The following is a 15,490-nucleotide window of genomic DNA, read 5'->3' as shown; positions in this document are numbered from 1 at the left end:
ATGAGAAATGTTTGATCACTGTGGAGTTTTGTGCTACTGACAAGCAAATTGCTGACATCTTCACAAAAGCCTTAAGTAGAGATCACTTTGAGAGGAACAGGTTAGAATTAGGGATGATTAAGATCACCTAAAATGACTAGTTCACGGTTAAACGGAAAAAAATAAAAAAAATGGAAATTTTTTTTTGGCTAGAAAGTCTGTAAATTTTATATAATTAGATTAAATCTTGCTCAGTTTCATACTTTCCATAATATACTCTTATGCCATGTGTTAAAATGACACATTAATCTCTAATGATATTTTCTCTATTTTGGCAAATTTAGACTTACACAAGAGAATTATCAGTGAAGAACCTGGTTCATCAAGATAACATAGTATGTTTTCTACACTCTGCATAATTTGAAATAACTATATTTGGATCATGAGCAGAGTCCTACTAAATACAAAAGTTCTTTTGAACTTATCCGTTACAAGTGAACTAGTTACGTTCAAGACTCTTGACCGTATTTAAACTACCTAGATTCTTTTAAGTCTGCTACTCAGGGGAAGAAAGTGGTTCTTCCGAAATTGAACAGGTATCTTCTGATTCTAAAGTTTCTCCTGAGACAATTTCTAAAGTTGCTACAAATTTGGAAAATAGATTTGTAGGATCTATAGAAGGTGTTGAGACTACAGAATCTGGAGAAGTTGGTGGTAAAAATGAAAAAAAAAAGAGCAAGAGTACTAGGAGTACTGTAAGGGGAAAGCGGACAAGAGTGGCTGATTCTTCACCCACTCTGGTGAGTTTAACCAAAGACGCAGGTGCAATGGTTGTTTGGGGAGATGAATCTGGTTCATCTGTAGAGGAAATCCTCGCAGACCTGCAGAAGAAAGTGACTGAAAGCTATAATCCAGCTTCTTGATAGAGTTATCAATGGCACCAAAACTCATACCATTCCCTATGGCTTAATTCTCACAACTGTGCTTGCACATTTCAATGTGCCTATGAAAAAGTGGGAGGTTAGTACAAACATGGATATTTTTGGGCTAATACTCTGCTTGCTTGCGATTATAAAGTCAATGTCACTCCTAAAGTACCTAGTTCATCCAAAAGGTACCAGTGAATAGCAAGGTCAGAGCCTTGGTGCAAGAAAGTGGGGCTAAAGATGTTGAAATTGAAAGGATGAAGAAGAGGTTGGTTGAGGTGGAGATTAAGAGAGTTGCTCTCAGAACTGACTGGCAAGAGAAAAAGAGAAGAATGATGACATTCTTCAAGATATGCTAAAAATCCTCCAAGTCAAAAATCAAGCACCTAGTTCTTCCTAGCCTTAAGCCTCCTAGCCTAGTGTAGATCAACCAGTGATCCAGTTTGGGATTTTTTGTTCTTTTGCACATGTTTTCAGTATTTTTATTTCTTCTTATGCTTTGTGGTAGAATCTTATCAATCAGCAATGAAATTTACTATTTTTGCTCTAACTATTTATTTATATTTCTTTGATGGTTAAAATTCTTAGCTTGATTTATGATGATTAATCTATGATTTCATTTGAAGTAGCCCCAATGGCCATGAGTAAGCTTTAAAATCTGGTTATCTCATATTTTTATGCAACTTTTTGATGATGTCAAAAGGGGAAAAAAAGTTGTGCTTTAAACAAGTGATGTTTATAACCTAATGTACCTGGTCCTTGATGATAAGTGATAAAAAAAAATATTTCTAACATTGTGTTGATGTTGAGCTGAGTTGAAACAGGGCCTAAGCTTATGAAAAGCACAAAGTTTGTCATCATCAAAAAGGGGGAATTTGTTGGCCCAAGTGAAGGTTAGTTTTGAAGATTGACAAAGGAAGCTCAGACATGAACTAGGTCCATCCCTCAGGTTCATAAAAACGGGCAGATTCGAGCATGTGGGATGCACGTGAAGGAAATAAGCTTAATTTGTTGTATTTAATATCTCCTGATCGAAAATGTTGCATAATTAATAAGGAGAATGAGTCATTACTCAAAGAGAATATTATCCAAGATAGGGAAGGAGTTAGATGTTGAAATCAACTAGAACTCTTTCACCAAGGAATAGTTGCATCAGTTCTCTAGTTATTCTTCATCTACTAACTCTATAAATTGCAGGATGTTCTGACATTACGTGTGTTGCACAAAAACGCAGAAGTTAAACGTGAATTGAGAGCAAAATAGCAAGGCTTTTTGCAAGCAGTTTGTATGTGATTCAAGTGTGCAAACTTGAAGCTACATGAACCAGATTGAAGAACCAGCTCCATAAAGAGTTTTATGTGTCTTTCTTTATTTCTAGTTTAATTGTAGTAGGTGTTTTATATTGTACCTTTCAGCTTTATCTAGAGGAAATTGTAATAGGTACTCAGAGTATTCAAGTTAGAGTTAACTTGAAGTTGTCGCAACAGTTGAGGTTGTGTGCTACAACGGGATTATAGTTAGTCCTAGGTTTACAAAAGTGTTTTTGTAAATGCAGTTTTTGGCTCAGTGATTTTAGTGGAGAGTTTGGGAAAATCCTACTGAAAAGTAGGTCGTAATTTTTTCAACTTTTGAGCCAGGTGGTTTTCACGTAAAAATCTCTGTGTTCTTTAATTTCTGTACTTATTATTCCGCAACAGTCGTAGTTGGAACACCTAAAAGAACCAGGTCTTTCCATAATCAGTTTAAGCGAAAAATTGGTCATTACACAAATCACCCCCCTCTTGTGTGATATTGAAGTATAAAACATCAGAATGTATTTTATAAGTGTCTTAAAAATTAAGAATAATCTTGTGTGGTATTGAAGTATAAAACACTTATAAATGTATTTTATAAGTATCTTACAAGTTTATATTTATCATTTTTATAATTTTAATAAATTTTTATTTTTGCGTAAAAAATTATAAATTTAATTGAACCCGTTGGTAACATACTATGTTCCCGCCCCACAAACAAGCATAAGGAAACGTCAATGTTCAAGTGTATTATTAAGAGGACACTGTCTTAACATTAAGAAGATGTTACAACTTACACGTAGAACGCCTACAGCCATGCAAGAATACGAAAGCGTGGACAATTTGCTAACACATATATATCTTACCAATTCTTTTATATGAATTTAATAGAATTACTTTAAATTATTAATTTGAACGTTCTTTCTTGTTTCGTGAAACTCGTTTTTCACAAGAGATCCAATCATTGATACTTGAAAATTAAACTACGATTATTACCAACAAACAACTTTCTTGATTTAGAAAGATTAAGACAGCTAGCATTATAAAGCCAAAAATTGTAATATTAAGTATATTTGATAAGATTTTATATAAGGTGGTGTGTAACCACACAAATGGAATAATCTTCTTCGTCTTGTTGTCGTTTTATAGGATAAAATGATTCCCCTTGATGTTGATATTGATACTGAAGGGAGCAGGCACTGGGGGAGGGCGTATGCAGGATTTTTACCATGAAAATTCAAATAATAAAAAAATAAAATAGGCAAAAAATCTAAAGGGTTCACCACTTAATATGTATGTTGGGTTTTGGTGTGAATGGGGACCCTTGTAAATGGGAAATGAAGGAACCTTTGTCCCATATTAAAAAAAGAGAAAAAAATTGCTGTGCTTTTATTAAAAAATACTTCTACTAGCTCTCTTAAAGTGTTGAGCGTCTTCGACTCAGGGGCGGAGCTAGAATATAGCTACTGGGTTCGGTCGAACTCAGTAACTTTGGTTCGAACCCTGTATTTGTCTTAAAAAATCCATTGAATATGTATAAATTATTAATTTAGAACTCAGTAAATTAAAAAGATTAGAATTACGAACCCATAAACTTGAAATCCTGACTCCGCCTCTGCTTCGACTTTGACTTTTCTATCACTAAAAATTCTGAAATCTTTTCCCTCCCACTGAAAATTCTAATATCTCTCCCTTATACATAGTTAGTGTTTTTGAAGTCCATTCCGCTCCCTAGCTCCATCCATGACAATCTATGAATATCGGTTAGAACTATTTTAAATTATCAATTTGAAACTTTTATATATGTGCGGGAAATAAGTATATAATCAAATTATCTCAATTCAAAATTTATAGTGTCTCAATCTTGAATCCATTATTGATCATTGACAAAAGTGTAAATTAATATGTAGAAAAACAAAGGAACTTCGGCCAGCATTCATAGACTATGTTTTTCCTATCAGAAAAAAGATCATCAATTTAGAATTACACATACAAATACTACTCCATTAGAAGTCCCGAACTAGAACACGTTTAATTCTATTTTATATTAGATTTAGCAAAACATTTACTATGTTAAGAATTTGATTGATATATTATATTAGTGTAATGAAAGAAATACTAAGGAATGGCGGTTTAATTACTTTATATTGTGAAAATCGTACAGAAATGGAGTAGCGTCAAAGATTTTGAAACGTTCCAAAATGAAAAGAGTATCTTATAAATTAGACAAATGAGTTAATTATATATTTTAATGTTGATTTTACCTAAATTCTATCTACTATTGTATAAGAGAGAGTTAGCAGGCACCTTCCCGTCAACATGCCTACTTATTGTGAGGGCATTTCTGGAATTTCATTGTTTATCTGCTTTCAAGCTACTGTACATGAAGCTTTATCACCTGTACATATTTGCTGAGTGTGCTGATCGTGTGGGGGCCACCTCAATTCCTATGCCACGTGTCTAGGTAGCTTTTGAAATTGCCACTTCCTATCATGTGGACCCCTCTTTTAATAGTATTTATTTATACCCTTTGAATTATCATTTTTATGACGTTGGTGTTGTATAAATTTGTGAACTTTGAGAACCTTCTAATTGTTCCTAGAGTATCAACTGGCTGATGTAAACATTTTCAAGTATTATCAAGCTACGATATACTTATATAAACTAAAGTGATGAGCTGGCAAAGTTCAATAATTTAAAATGAAGTATTTCAAGCTACGTGTAATATTGTTGGAGGGTTAGTTCTTTACAATAATATGAAAGACATATTTCTTAATCAAACAGAGGAAGAACATTTTACATTATGCTAATAAATTTACAAACATTAAGCAAAAACTTAGAAGTTTTTACAAAAGAATTAAGAGAAAAAGAATGATTTAATTGGGATTCAAGGGCATTGATGGATCTGTAAAAAGAAAAAGCTAACAATAAAATATTAAACTCTATGCCTTAACTTTTGAAAAAAGATGTTTCCTTTACAAAAAAAAAATATGGTACAGGCTAAATTATTATATAATTAGATCGGATAAATACTAGAATAAAGTTAAAAAAGGTAACTATGTGCTTAGATCAAATCGATCGTTCCATAATGTGTCACTTTTCGTTATTATGTAACCAAAAAATCTAACGACACGATATAATAAAATTAAAATAAAAATCGAAATAAATATTGTATTTGAGATAACAATACGATACAATAATAAGTAACAACTATCAAAAACAAGTTACTAATATTGGATCTTAATCATATTTTATTATATACCCCCTTTCTCTCAAAATATTACCTTCATTCATCTTCTTCGATCTTCCTTGGAGATCCCTTCTTGTGATCGATTTTAGCACTAACATAGTTCGCTTCGGCCGTGTCATTAGTGTCAATGATGATCTTTCCATCTCTCACCAACGCTAGGGGTGCGCATTCGAATCTGTTTATCGATAAATCGAATCGATCATTTGTTATCGATTTATCGATTTCAATTTCGAAATTTTCCTTATCGAGTTATCGATTTCGATTTCGATTTTGTCCTCTTCGGTTATCGGTTTATCGATAAACCGATAAAATATACTAAAAAGACAAATATACCCTTTCCTTTACCCTAAGTCCCTAACTCTATTATTTCCTCTACCCATTACTTCAGTTTCGTTGCATGTGCTTGTTAACACAATTTTTATGTTATAAACAGTGTTCGTCTTATTTTAACTTCTTTTTGTCCATATTAGTTAGGCGTGTTTATAGCGATATACTTTTCGTGGAATCCCGCAAATTTTCTTATTGGTGTAATCGATAACCGAATCGATAAGCCCAAAAAATCGATAAATCGAAATCGAAAAAATCAAAACCTTATTGAAACGATAACAATAAGCATATGTACAAAATCGATAATCGATAAGTAATTATCGATAATGGTCAAAATCGAATCGATAAATTGAATGCACACCCCTAACCAACACTTCAAGACTGGTTTTGAATGCCGTGTAACATCATCTTCAACCAACCTCCTTCGTACTTTCGCTGTGACCTACTTTCGGTGTGACCACTGGTCTAACAAGTTATGCATAATAATCACCAGGGTTCAAATTCAAAATTTAACCTTCCTTAACCAATATCCGATTGAGGCCGAAGAAAAAAAGTATTTGAATTTGAAATATGGAAAGAAAAAAAGTGTTTTCAAGTTAAGTTATGTTTGGACATGAACTTAACATAAAAAACTTTATCGAAAATTTGCAGCAAAATTGCATTTATTTCTCTTAAACAAAAAATTTCAATATTTCACTAACATTAACTTAAATTGCGATTACATTTCTCAATCATACTCAAACCTATAGAATATAAAGTTAAATTATTAATTCACTTAAATTGTGTTAGTTTACTTGAATTTGGGCCCGTGCACAACACGAGTCATCCCTTAAGAGGTCGTTTGGTTGCCGGTTAGACTTGTGCAAGTATTAGTTATGCATGTATTAATTATGCAGGAATAAGTAATGCAGAGATTAGTTATGCATGAATTAGTTATGCAGGGATTAGTCCTTGAGTAATGCATGTGAAATTCAAAAAAAGGGCCATGCTAATTATAGTGTATATAATTCTTTCTTGGATTTTGGTTGAATTTTTTGCTATATTGTTACACACTTTATTTAGTAATTCAAAAACATCATAGCACAATATTGTTATTTGCTGGAGAAAATGGCAGTGAAAAGTTTGCTAGAGAAAATGGCAATGATTTGTGATAAATTTGTCATTTCAGTATTTTATCCATGTATTACTAACATATGTATTAGTTATTCCACCTTCAACCCCGCATAAAATAATACACAGATTGACTCATAACTTATACATATATTATTTATGTAGAATTGTAAAATGCCAACCAAACATGGTATAAGTTATGCTGAATTTGGTACAAAATAACTAATGGCTACCAAATAAGGTATAAGTTATGTTACCCCTAATACATGAATAATTTTTTCCTTAACCGGCTACCAAACGACCCCTAAAAGTAATGATAAATAATCATGAAAAGAATCAATGGCGGAGCCGCCTTAGGCTAAATTGGTACCCATTCGCTTGAAAATTATATTGTATAGCTATGTCAAAATTTTATTTTTATATACGTATACTATATTTTGAATTCTTAACTTCTTCGTGTATTTACTTTTTTATATTTTGACGCACCTTAGTGAAATTCTTGGTTTCATTACTGCCTGCCATTACCATTAAATTTGACGAGCACCAAATTTAATTTCCATATTAGTAAGAAGTTGTTAAACAAATGGCGAGTTATATATTAAACCGGATTCAATCGACCTGATGAGATGACGAGATTAATATTAGTGTTAGCACTGTTCTCTGTTAACAAAATTTTGAATTTACTGAATACTTCTAAAAACATTACGGTTTGAGTTGCAGCAAAGTTGAGATATGAGTTTCCATTTGGGCTTCTAAACAACATCGGACTTCTCTTCTGGACAGACCAATTTCTGTGAGAGAAACCTATAGAAATGTCTCATATATGCGTGATTAGTAAAATTAGAAGCAAAACAGAAAGGAAATTTCATGGATGAGGTAGCAAATAAGGTGATGGAATACTATATATATATATATATATATATATATATATATATATATATATATCCAAGAATCTAAGCAAAAAATGGACCTTTTTCAATGGGTACAGCTGAAATTCATTGAAAACATATAGATAAGTCAACATACAAAATTTGAGGAAGATTGGAGATGCTATGGACTGGTTTGATATCAAAATTCATAACTAAATCGAGTTCAAAAAATTCTTATGCGACACATATATCATACTTGTATCTCACACATAGGTATACATAGATATACATGTAACACACAATTGATATAAATATGATACACAGGGTGATACACATATCATTTTTTTCATGTTCATTTTTTACTTTAATTTTCAATTCAAACCACCTCAAAATTCCACCAAATCATCCCAAAACCGAGATTCAAGCTCCTTAAGATATACCCAATCTATTCTAATAACACCCACTCAAAAGAAAGCAAAAAATTTGATCTTTTTCGCTACAAATAGCTAATTGGCTACTATTAATAATATTTGACTAATATTAATAATATTTTACGAATTAACCAATTTTTATAATAAACTACTTATAAACGGACATAGCGGGTGATTTCCCTTACATTGAATGGGTTTGGCAGCAGCCTTATGCAACCCAGTTGTGTTTTACCCAACCACAAAATTATTTCACAAAATTAAACCATGTAAAGGGGAAACAATTTGGTCCTTTCTTGTCTCCCTTTTTTCCATAGAACTAGTAATGTGATGCAGAAACAGACACGAAAAAAATGTACCTTCAATGTGTGAACTCTTAGTGGTCGTCTAGTAGGAGGTAGAAGAGTGTTGAATAAAGTGTATTAGCAATGCTGATATTAATAATATTTATATTAGTTATGCTGATATTAATTACGTTGAGATTATATGTTATGAACCAAGCTCACTCCATATGAGCCTACGGGCTAGAAGTGGTGAGTGAGACTGAGTTAGAAGAGATTGGGCTGAGTAAAATATTGGAGAGTTTTATTTGGGATCCAGACTTATTAAAAAAAGGACTATCAGACAGAAAGAAAGGTTTATGCCTATTGTTGAATGAAATGTCTGCTCCTCCTCATCTTCCTTCTCCCCTGTATCATCTCGTCTGAGCTTCTCATCCCTTTTCTCCTTTTTTTGTATTTCAGTTTAGTATCTTGTAATTTCCGGTCACTGTTGAAGTAATAGAAGTGTTTGAATTAGTGGTTTGTTACATTGGTGCTTTCATCCATCGGACTCCAATGGAGGTACTAGATCGATTCAGCGGCAGCGGTAACCCAGAGAGTTGGCTTTTTCGGGCCGAGCGATACTTCAATTACCTTGGCTTCGCCGAGAAGGATTGGCTACCTCTTCCTTCCTTTTACCTCGATGATGAAGCTCTTAATTGGTTCAATTGGTTGTTTCGGAACAAGTAATTTTTTGATTGGACGCATTTCAAAGCGAAATTTGCTCACCACTTTCGACAACAAACTGCCATATATTCGGTGAGGCGTTTCGTTGGTTCCTCATATGTTAGTTTTGACTACATTGATACTGTCCCTATAGTTTCACAATCAACTATGGTGTCTCCTTTTCCTGTTTCGAGCCTTTTTCCGAAGACATCAGCATTTGAAACAGCTTATGAAACTGAAAACTCAAAGGCGGACCATATGTTCGATAAATTGCCAGTGACGTATGAAAATTTAGATTCCTTGACATTGATTACTGGAAGCGGTACTGAGATTGTCAGTCTTGAAGATATAGAAGCACCTCAAATTTGGAATGCAAATTCAGTAGAGGTAGTGGAATTGGTACAGGAACCTTGTGCTATCACTGAAGATCATGTGCGCGACGACATTTCACTCGTCGTAGTGAGCTCCGACATTCATGATCTTAATGCTCTTGTCCACGAGAGAAACAATTCTGTTACTACAGTATCCACAGTTTGCAACGATAGCTGCTATGCAAATGCCAGCTTCCCAACCAAAGTCCATACGGAGGCGTTAGATGATACCACCAGATCTGATGATGGGGAGGAAGAAAATTCACGAGATTCTACTATGACTGGGGTGTTTGACAAATTTCCTCAATGGGATACATTGGATTTCCTGGTTTTTACTAGCCAAGGAATTGTGGTGTCGAATGCGAGTGTGAGATTTGACGTAATAGATTTTCCATTTGATGGTACCCTATGGTTTGGCACAATTCCATGGTTGAGTAGTTATCTTGAAGAAATTGGTGGGGCTAATCAAAATCAGATGTCGCTTTTTAGCTTACACAAATGCAATTGGGTTGATACTGGACAAGTGTGCAATTTTTCCGGATTCTTGTTGTCTAAATCCAGAGAGTGTGCTAGGGAACAAAAAATACAGCGAGGGCTGCAGGTATTAGATGACAGTTACTCCAAGCAATCACCGCATGTTGGGGTGGAAAAAGCTGTTGGACTCTTATTTTCTCTGTTTGGTCTAGTTCATAAGGCAAGTTATGTGGACACGTGGTTCGACACTATGCAGGTATTTAAGGTTGCTTTGGGTAGAGTTGATATGAGTGTTGCACACAATGGTAATTCCATAAAATCTTGCGCAATGTACACGTTACTGGGAGTCTTTAGAAAATTCATTTATGTGATCTGTTGCTGATGCTACTACTCCAATTGAGGAGCAATACATAATTGATCAGCTGAGGTCTTTTTTGTGTGGAAGGACTCTTGAGCTAAGTGTGTTACACCATGCATTAACTTTCATAATGGTGGTACAGATTAATGAAACTATTACTATCAGAGACGAACTTGTAGAGTTTGTGTCACACCTCCTTTTTCCGCCCCGCGCCGCCTCAAAAGGGCACGGAAGGGAGTTTTTTTCAATTAAAGGACAATCGAAACAGAATTTATTTATTTATTTCAGAGTCGCCACTTGGGAGATTTAGGGTGTCCCAAATCACCAATTTTAATCCCGAATCGAGGAAAAGAATGACTCTGTATTACAGTCCGCGAACCAGAAATCCGGATAAGGAATTCTGTTAACCCGGGAGAAGGTGTTAGGCATTCCCGAGTTCCGTGGTTCTAGCACGGTCGCTCAACTGTTATATTCGGCTTGATTATCTGATATAATACATATTATAAACTTATGTGCAAATTTTATCCTTTAACCGCTTTTATTATTTTTTATTTATTGTTATTATTTTACGGAGAATTGCAACATTGTGAAAACGTATTTCAAACCACGTCGCAATCAATGCACCCGTGGTTATCGACACATTTCGACTCCGTTGAGATTTGGATTTGGGTTACATAAATGCACACCCATATTTAAGAAAATAATTTGTTAAAGACGCGCCTGGAGCGATTAGCGTATTGTTGTTTTGGGAAAGGCCGTAAAATTTCACTACACGGACAACTCCGATGTTCTAAATAATTAATGCATACATTTGTGAGGGCCCCGCAATCTACATATTTTACTAGGCGAGGCTCGTCTCATTTATTTTAAATGGACAAATCTTAAAGCGACTACATTTTTCTATTAAAATTAGTCTCTAAAATAAAGAAAGAAAATCCTAATTAATTACGAGCTTTTTTATTTATTTATTTATTTAAGAAAGCATGACATACTAATTGCTAGATTAATACAAATATTGATGAAAAGGAATTTTACTCAAAAATTCGAAATTATAAATAAAATAAAAATTCGACAACTAATATTCAAAAGAATCAAATATAGCTAGATTAAAACTCGCATTGTTATAAAAAAAAAAACTATTGAGATTAATTATTCACAACCATTTGAAACTATATTTAACCATAATTACTAATGCTTATTAGAAAGTTTATTAAACTTAAACGTTCTTCTAATCTTGTTTGAACTCAAATCGTGCCTTAATGCCTAATTCACGAAATTCAGTTTAAATTCATACCTTAGCTAAATTTAGCTACTTGTTCACGATTAACCTACTATTGATAATCTTAAAACCTTCATAACTAGTGAATTAACCCGTTTTGCCAAACTGATTCATTACAGACTAACTTATGTTATTTTCTCTTATTCCAATTATTATTCAGTAATACATGAAATAGCCTAAATACAATCAATAAAAGGAACAAAGAAAAGCGACATTAAAACTTCAAAATTCAATTCTTCATATGTATTCAAGCTTCCACATTATTAGCTTGCAACAGCTAGTATTACAGTCGTGTACCTGATATTGGAAGCAAAAGAAAAGGGAGATCAGCAGAAATTCAGTAGCATACAACCCCAGCAACCAGTAACAACCAGCAACGAGAAACCAGTGACAGATTTTAAAATCAAGATAAAAATCCAGAAACACCGACAACAATCAACGGACAGAAGCCAAGGGAATCTTTTCAGATTTTGAAAGACTAATTAATGTTCAACCCTTAATTTCTGAATCCGTATATCAGAGTATTTAGATTGTATATCAGGTGTATACTATTTTCCTTTGATTTTCCAGAATGTTTTTCTTTTTATTTTCGGAATTTTTCTCTCTCTTCAATATTCAGCTCTTTTTTTTATCTTCCTTCTTCTCTCCTCTTTTTCTTCTCCTCATCCTTAAATCTGTCCAAGTCCCCTATTTATTACCATCTTTCAGCATTTTTAAAAAATTAAAACCCACTATCTTCCACTCATCCCCTTTTAATCCAACTACCTAATGTTTTGTCCCCCATTATATTAAACAAATACATTATCCTCCCCCCATTATATCTTGTTCCACATGCTTATATTAAACAATTGCATTATTCCCCACCATTATGTCTTGTCCCCTACCATATATTATTTTAATATTATAAAAAAAATATTTAATCTTAATGGACAAAGCACTCAAAAATAAATAATTGTTCAGATTTTTAATTCCAAAAATACCCCTCCGCCCTTACTGAAATTATCATTTTACCCCTGAACGTACTGCAATTTACCAATCTACCCCGTCAGCTATAAACAATTCAGCTAATCAATTCTAACCAAAATATAGCAGCTATAATCAATTCCTAATCAAATTTTATGAACAAATTCAAACTAAATGATGAACAACAAAGAAACAACGTGAATTATTTTGACTGAACAATGTTTTTTAAATAACAAACCTATTTTCAGATTCATCAACAATAACAAACAAATATATTCAAAGCATGAGCTCAAATTCAAATTAAACTTAAACAAAATAAATAAACAGATTCAAATCTTTAAACTCAAAGAATCAATTGATCTTCAAATTAAATCCAACAAAATTATAACAAAGATACATGATTCAAACTAAATCAAAAAATTTAAAAAAAAACAAAACATAAACTCACATTAAATCACTAGATTAAAAACGAGCTTCAAACAAAAAATGAACATGAATTAAATCTATATTAAACAACAAACATGTATGATTCAAGCGATTAAACTGACATATTTCTATATTACAACTAAATTCTTTTAAATGAATAAAAACAACCGAAGAAGAAATAATTAATTGAATTTCAACTTGAATCTAACAACATTAAAAATTTCTAAAAAAAAATACATAAAAATACATGAAACAAACTGAAGAAATAATTAATTAAATTTCAATTTGAATCTAATAACATTAAAATTAAACTAACAATTTCTTTTAATAAATAAAACACATGAACAAACTGAAAAACTAATTAATTAAATTTCAATTTGAATCTAATAACATTAAAATTAAACTAACAATTTCTTTTAATAAATAAAACACATGAACAAACTGAAAAACTAATTAATTAAATTTCAATTTGAATCTAATAACATTAAAATTAAACTAACGATTTCTTTTAATAAAAACACATGAACAAACTGAAAAACTAATTAATTAAACGATGAACACGAACAAACAAGAATCAAACATTCACCGATTTTAGATCCGAGAATGTCAAAACAAAATACGGACAAAATGAAACTCAAACCCACTAACCGGATCGAAATGACGAAGAACTTGAATGAAAGCAAATCTGTCCGGAGACAATTATTGCACCAAAATCACTCGAATCTGCCCGGAAACTTAAACAATAGACGAAGCTCGATGGAGGGGTGTTTGGCGACGACGAGAACTGAAGCAGCAGCAACAAAGCAACCATGGTCGCGCGAAGCTGGAGAAGAAGAAGCATCGAGCAACAACAACAAAGCAGCCATGGCTGCGTGAAGCTGGAGAAGAAGAAGCATCGAGCAACAGCAGTGACAGAGCAGCAGTAGCGACGAGCCTAGCAGGAGCGGAGCAGCAGCCATGGTGCGACGAGATCTCGAGCTTGAAGACGCAGCCATGGCAGTGAGGATCTCGTCCATGGCTGGACGTAGCAGGAGCAGCAACGACAATGACGAAGAAGAAGAAGCATCAACGCAGCCGTGAATGAGGAGAAACAGCAGCGTGCGACGGGGTGGAGAAGAAGACGCAGCAGCAGCCATGAGTGTCGAGCTCAAGCTCGAGCTTGACGAAGAAGATGAAGCAATGGCAGCGGGGTCTTGTTTGGACGAAGAACGAAGGAGGAGCAGCAGGGTCTGTTTGGACGAAGAACGAAGGAGGAAGCAACAGCCATGAACGTTGGTTATTCATGGTGGAGCTGGTTTTGCACTGTGTATGTGTGTGTATGTGTTGATGTGTGTGTGTGTGAGTGTGGCGGGGTGAAGAGGAAGGAGACGGAAGGGCAAAGGTAGCCATGGGAGAGGCTTTGGTGAAGCTTGGGGAGGAAGAAGGAAAAGAGAGGGGGGGCAGATGGTTAGGTCTTGTTTTTTAGGGTTTTTACAATTTTTTTTGTTCAAGAATGAAAATAGAAAGGGTGGGGTGAGGTTTTGGGTTATGGACTGGGTCAACCCGGTTTGCAATGGACCGGGTCGTAGAGGAAGGTTGGGTATATTTGGGCCTGTGGTTCAAAATTGAAGAAGAGGCCTAATTCCGATTTCCTTTATATTCTTGCTCTCTTTTCTTTTACTTCCTAATTAATAAAACTAAAATTCTAAATTAACTTATAAACTAAATTAACTTATAAAAAATACTAATTAATTCCAAATAACTATTATCGCACATTTAAATAGCAATTAACGATAAAATCGCACAATTTAGACGTTAAATGCTAAAAATGCAACGTACATTATTTTTTTATGATTTTCTCATTTTTGTAAAACAAACTTAAATAAATACTAAATGAAAATGCGACATATTTTATATTTTTATTAATTTAAACAAATAAACATGCACAGACAAAAATACAAATAATTATACAAAAATACCACAAAAATACAAACATTGCACACAAAGGAAAATTGTTTTATTTTGAATTTTTGGGAGTGATTCTCATATAGGGCGAAAATCACGTGCTCCCAACAATCACAAAAAGCCTTCATTAGTGATTAATTCTACATTATATATTCCCTATGCCCTGGTCATGCTTGATATTCACAAAGTTCTAGATGGTTGTTACCAATTTCTTGCTGGACAGTCTAAACTACTATGCCCTTAACTTGGACTTGGGATTGCTCAATGCTTAGGGGTGATACCTTGTTTTGTTCCAGCTTACAATCATGATCAACTTTTGCACATAGGTTACAATCATGAGCAGCTTTTTCACAGGGGTAAATTTGATCCCATATATGAACTTGGTCATGCTGAATTTCCATTTTCTTTGCTCCACCATCCACCTGATGAATCCAGATTAGACTTTCCATTTGACCCTGGTTCTAATTTTGTTTTTACCACCTTTTATGGTGCTACAAGAAATTGTGCA

The 15,490-nt window shown here is 33.6% G+C and overlaps 1 long non-coding RNA gene across 1 annotated transcript; it reads right to left on the bottom strand.

Annotated features, from left to right (window-relative positions):
- Nucleotides 1-11,710: 11,710 nt before the first annotated feature.
- On the bottom strand, nt 11,711-14,509 carry LOC107759053 (uncharacterized). The gene is made up of 2 exons (XR_012711122.1): nt 13,687-14,509; nt 11,711-11,946 (listed from the first exon to the last, which is right to left on the bottom strand). It is a non-coding gene; the product is annotated as an uncharacterized LOC107759053 (long non-coding RNA).
- Nucleotides 14,510-15,490: the final 981 nt, after the last annotated feature.

Source organism: Nicotiana tabacum, chromosome 1 (genome assembly GCF_000715075.1).
Source record: "Nicotiana tabacum cultivar K326 chromosome 1, ASM71507v2, whole genome shotgun sequence".
Taxonomy (NCBI): domain Eukaryota; kingdom Viridiplantae; phylum Streptophyta; class Magnoliopsida; order Solanales; family Solanaceae; genus Nicotiana; species Nicotiana tabacum.
This window is presented reverse-complemented; position numbering and strand designations above follow the sequence as displayed.